We start from the raw sequence: 8,433 nt of genomic DNA, 5'->3' as shown, positions 1-8,433 counted from the left end.
AGGGTCCCCATCCCACTGTCCCCCTCCCATCCACTCCCTCTCCTCTTCTGCCCCCCCCCCCCAACACACACACACTTTTTTCCCTTTGCAGAGAGTCTCAGTGTACTCCCTAACTTGCTGGCACCAGGTGGGAATCATACCCAGGCTCCCACCTAATAATGTAGAGTGTGAAAAGAGGAAGAGAATAGTTCCTGTGGTGACTACAAAGGGCCTGTTCCTAGCAGCTCTGCAGGAGCAGCTGGTGCAAGTCAGAAGCCATTTCCTCTGTTGTTTCCAAGCCCAGATTCTCTAGGGGAACAGTAAGGGTGGTGATAACCAGCAAAGGCAAAGGGGCAGCATGCAAACGTGAGCATTGTGGGCCTTAAGACGTGTCAGTGTTGCTGGATAGGAAAGAACTGCATTGTTTTCTGCCTCCCACGTCAACATAGCAACCCCATATTGCAGCATATCATACTGGCACTGCACCATATTGCTTGTGGGGCTGGCAGCCTTCTTGGCTAGTACTAGGTAGAGAATTGGAGGCTGTCAGAGATAAAAGGAGGAAACTCTGCAGCTTGTGTGACAAACCTAGGCTCTCAGGCTAGGGACAGACATTCAAAAAGCCTGAGCCTGAATTGATTCAATCTTTGCAGGTTAGTCTAACCCAGTACATGGGATTTCCCTCCCATGCTATGCAAGTGCAGGGACTGCCCATGAGTGGCAGGGAACACAGGCAAAATATGGCCCACAGGCCAGATGCAACCCTCTAAGCACTTTTATCTGGCCTGCAGGGCCCCCCAACAAATTGCATCCCGCCCAGCCCTTCCACCCATAGGGTGGGAGCGAGACAGCCACATATACACACAGCCCAAAAATGTACCCTGTTACCTGGCTTCCACCCTCATGCATGGAAGGGCCCAGCCAGCCAGCATGCAGCTTCTGTGCAGGGCTGCTTCTGCTGCTGCTGCAGCCCCCAAGGACCTGCTCTGCTTCCCTGGTCTCCTGCTCACTCTGGGCAGCAGGTAGGGAAGCAGCAGGGGTGGGGCTCCATCTGGGAGGGAGCACAGAGTGTGGGGCTAGTGCTGGTGGCAGCGCAGAGCTCACACCCAGGGGGGCAGGGGGCAGTAGCAGCATACAGCTGAGGTGGGTAGTGTGTGGGTGTGAAGGAGAATGGGGGGTGTAGAGATACCCCACTCTTCCCCCATGGCATGCAGCCCTGGCAGACAGTGGCAGCAGCAGCAGGCGGGGCACTCAGGACACAGGTGCCCAGTGGGGCTCAGCCCCTGCCAGCGCTGCCTCTGCTGGGCTGTCTGTATCACCAGTGCTCCCTGCCACTCACTCACAGCCCCTGCGCTTGCATAGCATAGGAGGGAAGCCCCACGTACTAGAGCCGGTTGCCTTCCCCCGTGCAGCTCTTGACAGCTCAACAAAACTTGTTAAGCGACCCTCCACCCAAAATAATTGCCTGCCCGAGGTCTAACCTCCCTAGGCTGAACCAGTTTGCAAGTGAACAGACATTCCCTCTGAACTGAGAAAATGCAGGCATGTGCCTGCACTGGCTCAGGCTAGAAGCCAGGGGACGCTACAACAACCCACCCTTCCCTTCTACAGTGCTGAGTTGAGGGGAGGCATCACCAGGCCAGGGCAGGACACTTTGATTAGGGAGGGGTTTAAACCCCCACCCTGGTCTGCACAGTCCCAGGATTTTCCCTGCTCGCTGCTCAAGGAGCAGGAGTGTTGCCAGCCCCCAGCTAGCACTCTGAGGCAAAGGGTATGTGTGCAGTACATGCATCTGTTGATGATACTGAGCTTTTCAACCTCCCTCTTCCTGCTTCTTCCTACTGTCTGCAGCAAACCTGACAGGCGAGGGAGCCAGCAGGGAGCTGATAACACAGCGTTTATCAGCTCATCAAGGAAACAAAAGCCTTTCTTATTAGTTCAAGCTCTTCTTAAACAGTTTTTTTCCAAGGAAAGAACAGAGAAACATTACCAGCTCACCTGTTGATTAGCTCTAAAAAGCCATAAGCGGACACTGTCCAGTCTTCCTTTGTCCTGTCCCAGTGAAATTGGAGACACACACACACAGACACGCTTGAGCAATGAACAGCGGGGGGGGGAGGGGATGACACTGAGGGAAGCTGGGGTGGGGAGGGGCACTGGGGGAAGCCAGGCAGACCCTTCTGTGCCTTCAGTCTCTGCCAGAGCTCTGGCTAGGGAGCAGAGGGGTGGGGCCAGCCCCAGTCTCTGGAGTGCTGCAAAGCAAAAAATTTCTGATCACTTAAACCAGTTTGAGTGTAATATCTGTCCCTACCCTCAAGCCACAATCATCTCCTCTGGAGGTGCCAGACTCAGAGGGGCAGAGGTCATGCTGTACAAGAGAGGTCAGGGGCCAAGAGCTTTCCTCTTGTGTTCTTCTACCCTCCCTGACTTGCCCATGTTCTTGCTAAAGAGAAATCAAGCAGATCCTGATTTCTGTGAATTTTGTGATTGACCAGGCCACTCTTGGAGTGTGCTTGGCTTGTCTACTTAATTTGGTCCAAGCTGTGAGACCTTCACTCCTATCATGGAGCACCTACTCACTCGATGGTCCTAACAAGTCACCAGTGTGCATAAGGAGCATACTGTCTAGTCTATAAGAAGTACACACAGTAAGAAGGTTCACTAATGAGGTCAGAACATCCCTAAGGGCTATTATAGGTTCTTAAGCTGCAAAGGACAAATTGAATACGAGGCACAGTCACAAACAGAATTTTCCCCTGAAGGGCATATATGTGATCTAGAATCATCTAGTGGTGTGTTCAGCCCTGCACAGCCTTTCTCCCCATCACATTATGTTGCATGCATTTGTTGCATCTTCTTGGAGTAGATTACAAACCAGGGATAGTGTCTTCTGATGTGGTATGTGTTACTAAGCAAGGAGGTGTTCTGACCCTGATTGGGCTGCAGAACATTGAAACTTTATACAATAGGGTGCAAATGGCATACCATATGATAATAATAAATTGCCACAGGCAGTGGGGGAGGTGTTTCCCTTCCTCTGAGCAAGATGGATTGATTAATGGTCCTGTGTCCCACTGGCTAAATCCCATTAGCACACTGTCTGTATGAAAGCCCAGCATCCATTCTAGTGACTGGTCCATAAAATGCTGAGTTCTTCCTTGCCCCGTTCCCTTTCTTGTCTGCTTTGGATAAACACCTTCCATCTCAGAAATCCCCAGAAGATTGAACCTGCTTATATACGGCCTGATTTAGTTGGAGGCATTCCCCATGTTCTGCATTAAATAACTGGTGATAGATTCCTCAATAAAGGCCAAAGACCATGACAGCAGTAATCCATTCCCTCCACAGTTCCAGCCCTAGTTACAGCAAATGGCTTGGCAACCGGTCGAAAGGCAGCTGATGATGACTAAAAAGACAGGCGGTTACCATAGCCGAGCGGGTGTCCAGTTACAGAGCTAAAAAGAGGCAATGAGTGCAGCCTTACATGGGAGACTGTAAGGAGACAGTTTCAGGATGAGCCAGTACCAGGGACCCTGACTAGATCAAAGTGAAACAGGCAAAGAAAGAAAGAAGTATGAAAGCCAACAGTAAAATCCCCCAGAGAATGACAGTGGCTGCTTCCCAAGGGAAAGTGACTTACTGAAAGCACTCTCAGCAAAATGTATTACCCCTCCTTCTGCTCAACTGCTTTTTCCCCAGCATGCTCAGTTTTCAGGAAATCCCTTCTGAAGTTACTTTAAATATAAACATGTTAGTTTCAAAAGCTTCCTTTATATCTTTCTTTTGCTTTTCTTATTGGTAGAAAAAAATAGTCCTTGTGTGTGGCCAGGGAAAGCACTAGCAGAAATCAGCTTCCCAAATGCCATGACACAGAAGAGTTAGAACATGAGCTTCCAGCACCAAAACCATTCTTCTTATTAATTTAATGTAAAGAAAAGAAGGGGTCATAAAATTGCTGCTGTCCCAGCATTTAGAGTTTTCCAAAGCAAAACCCATTTATTTTAATAGGACTTTTACTCTTAAGTCATATAGACACTTTCGGAAGTCCCACCCTCATTCAGTCATTTCCCTGTTTTTCTGTTTTTGTTCTTTTGTCTCCATGTAGCAGAATGTGTGACACTTTTGCCCAGTGCTATAGCAACAGCCTGAAAGGCCCCCCAGCTTCCCCTGTCCTCCCTAGCACAGTGATATGCCTCCAAATCAGCCAGGCCCTCTCCCCTCCACCTCCATTTCTCCTGCCTTTGTGTACAAGTGATGTGGGGAACAAGGTAGCTCTTAAAAGCCTACATTACAACACAACAGTTTTTGTCAGGCTTTTGGCAACTACATCAAAATGTACAGGGTGAGGGGGGTGTGAGGAGGAGAAGCAGAAAGGGAAGGGGAAGGGAGCGCTATACCCTGCCTCCTACCAAAGAGCACCTTAGTCCCCATGGGCTCCAGCAAAACTAGCAATGCAGTCCTGAGCATGGACAAAGGTGACAGAAAGGTCTGCTACTCAATACGCACATAATTTAACCTTTGCATGCCCCTCTTCTCCCAAATTCCCTTCTTCATTCCTGCCAACCCGCAGCAGATATTGACTTTCTTGATTTGTCAGCTTCTAATTATATTACACTCTTCTTTCTCCCTCAGGATAAGGAGATAAATTGGAATTTTAAAACCACATGCAACATGAGGGAATGGATGAAGCACAACCAGACAGAGTGCAGGAGGAAATTGTGAGCTGCTTTTCTCCTTTCCTCTCCATATTTTTCATTTCACTGTCCTCATTCACACACAGTAATTACATTCTAATTTTCCTGCAGCTCACACAATAGTTAAAGTGAAGCGAGCAATCGTTGCAAACTTCTGACTGTAAAGCATATGAAGTTGTCAGAGATGCTATAGGGCATCAAAGCCAAATTGTTAGTTTCTGCCCTAGACGTAGATGATGCAGGATGCTGTCATTTGAGAGGTAGGATTTACTTAGCCTCTGATCTGCCATGCTGCACTAAAAATGGTAGGTTTTGCTAAAGCTTTGGGAAGTTCAAATACATCTACAGCAGAAATGGAGCAACAAACTGTCATATCTTGGATGTGTCCAATTCAAAACCAAGACAGCTGGACCGTGAAAGAGAGTGAGAACTCACTGATGATTCCACAGGTCAAAGGCGTTGCTCTTCTGCCATTAAAATTCTTCTCTTTTTATTTTAACTTTATGCTCTATCATGTTTCCGCAAACCAACTGTGACACAGGGGCACACTCGGGGCTAGGTCTCATGCCGGCCTGCCCACCTGTTTCTATGGGGCAGTCTGCCCAGTGTCCCCTGCCACGACTTGGCTGTTCCCATAAGCTGGTGGCATAATGCGGGAAGCTGCCCATTCCCAGCTCCGATGCCAGGGGGCACTGTCTGCAGCTGTGAACCTCCCCTAAACCATAGCCCATGCCTCACAGATGGCATCTCAGTTCTTAGCATTTCTGGCCCCACACTGGGCCCCATAACTCTCCAGTCTGGACCCCAACTAGATCTCTTCCCATCAGGCGGCCTACTCCGCCCTCATTCTGAGCTGATTAGCTCCTTGCACTCTTCCCCCTCTCAGGTGTGGCCCCCCGGGATCTTTGGCCACACAGGCCCTAGCCTCACCTCCAAGGCCAGTCAGAACCCCAGGCCCCTGTCTCTGGGCATCCCTGTCAGTGGGCCCCTGGCCTTTTTGACCCTTCTGGTCCCAGCCCCAGCATTGACCAGTCGAGGGTGCCTCAAGTCAGACTTCTGAGCATCTAGCCCACACTCTCTAACACGGGTCTGCCTTCTTGGGCCCTACTGTGGGGTAACCCACCCAATTGTGGGAGCTGGGGTTATTAAGGTGCACCAACCCACCTTTCACCGGGGTGGTAACTGCCCTGGCATTTCCTGGGGGCTCCCACACCACTAAGTGCCCCACCAGGCTACCCATCCCCAGCAGGGTGCAGTTTTAGGTCATGCCCAGGACCAAGAGCCACCTGCTCTTACCTGCTAGATGTTCCATACAGCAGTTCAGCCAGGCAATATCTCTGCCTGCTGCCAGCAGCAAACTACTGTCTTTATATAGCTAGCCTGTGTTCTAAAATGCAATCAGGCACCTGCTGGCTGCCTCACTCAACCCTAAAAGTGGCAAGCACTCAAAGATGAGCCAATGATGTAAAATAAGGTGCTGTCTTACAAATACTTCAAGTGGTTGGGAGGCCACCTGAGACCAAAATAATTAATTAATTTATAATTTACTTTGAAAATATACATGGCTTTACTGTTTCCAGACTTTTCCCTGACCTTGCTGATCACACCAGGAATCACATGGTCTCAGCAGGCTTCTTAGGCTTGCTCTTTAGCTACTTTCCTAGGTAACCTATGTTCTAATAAGTAAACTGCACACTGGATAATGGATTAAAAGGTGCTACATTAGTTGCAGAATAAACTGCCATTGAGTTCTAATGTGCTTCTGACACAGCAGTGGCTGGTAGGGGCTGATGGAGAAGTTTGTTTTTTTTTAATGCATAAGAAAGTATGCCAAAACACATACTTTTGCAAAACAGGCTATTCATACCAGTGATATCCATAGCAGATCCGATTCTCCTTTCTCTCATACCAGGGGAATACCAGAACTTTGAGGTCCCGTGACCCTGTCAAAACCTCTCAGCCATAAGTACCTTGATGTTGTAAGAAGTCCTAGTGTGTAAGCAGTTTGGGGGTCTGGGATGGGGACAAGTGAAGTTCATGGGGTCAAGAATAAATACCATGTGTCCTTGTGTTTAGGGACTGATATGCTTAAGGTCTTTTTAGTACTGGGAACTGTATACACCTGTAATGCAGGCTCCTTCAAGAATCAGGCATACTGCTAAGGAAGGAACCTTACTGCACATGGCAATCCCTGCCGGAAGCCCTTCTGGGTGTCCCTGCTAGAGGTCTCAGTTATTCACTAGGTCTCTCTGTTGCAGGGTTCCAGACAGCCAGTGGTACAGACCCAGCCAGGCCAGCTTTGTCCCAGGCAGTCTCCTATACCAGGGGAGTCAAGGCTGGCTTCAGTAAGATTCTTGCCTCTTGTGTGCCATTGATTTCAAGGCCAGGAGAATTATGATCAGCTAGTCTTACCTCCTGCATAATACAGACCGGAGAATGTTATCCAGTCATGTCTGTAGCCAGCCTATAGCTTGTAGTTGAATGAGAACATTATTTTAGAAAGGGACTGACACGACCTTTAAAAAATACAAATTGTGAAAAAGACCCTGCTACCCCAGGTAAGCAGCTCCAGGGGTTAAATGCTCCAAGATGTTGGGGGCTAGGGGAAACAGCGTCTCCCCCCAACCCTTCTGGTTCCCCCTAGTGAGTTTATAGACGGTCACCAGGTCCCCCCTCAGCCTTCTCTTGTGGAGGCTGAATAGGTTCAAGTCCCGCAGTCTCTCACTGTAGGGTCTGCCCTGTTGTCCCCGGATCATGCGGGTGGCCCTCCTCTGGACCCTCTCCATGTTGTCCACATCCCTCCTGAAATGGGGCACACAGAACTGGACACAATACTCCAGCTGCGGCCTGACCAGCATCGCATAGAGGGGGAGGATCACCTCCCTGGCTCTACTCGAGATGCACCTGTGGATGCACGACAAGGTCCGGTTAGCCCTGCCAACCATGACCTCGCATTGTCGGCCCATGTTCATCTTGGAGTCAATAATGACACCAAGATCCCTTTCCACCTCCGTGCTCTCAAGTAGGGAGCTCCCCATCGTATAAGTGTGCTGCTGGTTCCTACTACCCAAGTGCAGCACCCTGCACTTGTCCGTATTGAAACACATCCTGTTCCTGTTTGCCCACCCCTGTAACCTATCCAGATCCTTCTGCAATCTCTCTCTCCCTGCTAGCGTGCTCACCTCCCCCCAAATTTTGGTGTCATCAGCGAATTTAAACAGGTTGCTTTCCACCCCAACATCAAGATCGCTGATGAAGAAATTGAACAGCGCAGGCCCCAGGACCGAGCCCTGGGGGACTCCACTACCCACCTCCCCCCAAGTCGAGTATGATCCATCCACCACCACCCTCTGAGTGCGACCCTTCAGCCAATCTGCAATCCATCTGACCGTGTAGGCATCTATGCCACAGTCGCCTAGTTTATTAATTAGGATGGGGTGAGAGACGGTGTCAAAGGCCTTGCTGAAGTCCAGAAAGACTACATCCACCGCGACACCTGCGTCCATGGCCTTTGTGACCTGATCATAAAAGGCAATCAGGTTGGTCTGACATGATCTCCCCCTAATAAATCCATGCTGATTGCCCCTGAGCATCATCTCGGATGCCGGCCCATCACAAATGTGCTCCTTGATGATCTTCTCAAAGAGCTTCCCCAGGATTGAGGTAAGACTGACGGGCCTATAATTGCCCGGGTCCTCCCTTTTCCCTTTTTTGAAGATGGGGACCACATTAGCTACCTTCCAATCATCTGGCACCTGGC

General features: G+C 49.7%; 1 long non-coding RNA gene across 2 annotated transcripts in view; it reads left to right on the top strand.

Moving 5' to 3' along the window:
- The window catches only part of LOC102387674, a 23,290-nt gene that overhangs the window by 5,517 nt on the left and 9,340 nt on the right, over positions 1-8,433 (top strand). Inside the window, exon 3 of one of the 2 annotated variants that reach the window (XR_323571.1) lies at positions 4,612-4,697. This is a non-coding gene — a long non-coding RNA (uncharacterized LOC102387674). Of the gene's footprint in view, positions 1-4,611; positions 4,772-8,433 lie in introns of those variants that run through there. The other variant, XR_001357844.2, reaches the window with a different exon arrangement.

This window comes from Alligator sinensis, unplaced genomic scaffold (genome assembly GCF_000455745.1).
Source record: "Alligator sinensis unplaced genomic scaffold, ASM45574v1 scaffold434_1, whole genome shotgun sequence".
Taxonomy (NCBI): Eukaryota; Metazoa; Chordata; order Crocodylia; family Alligatoridae; genus Alligator; species Alligator sinensis.
Note: the sequence above shows the minus strand (reverse complement) of the source record. Positions and strands in the feature narration are given on the sequence as shown.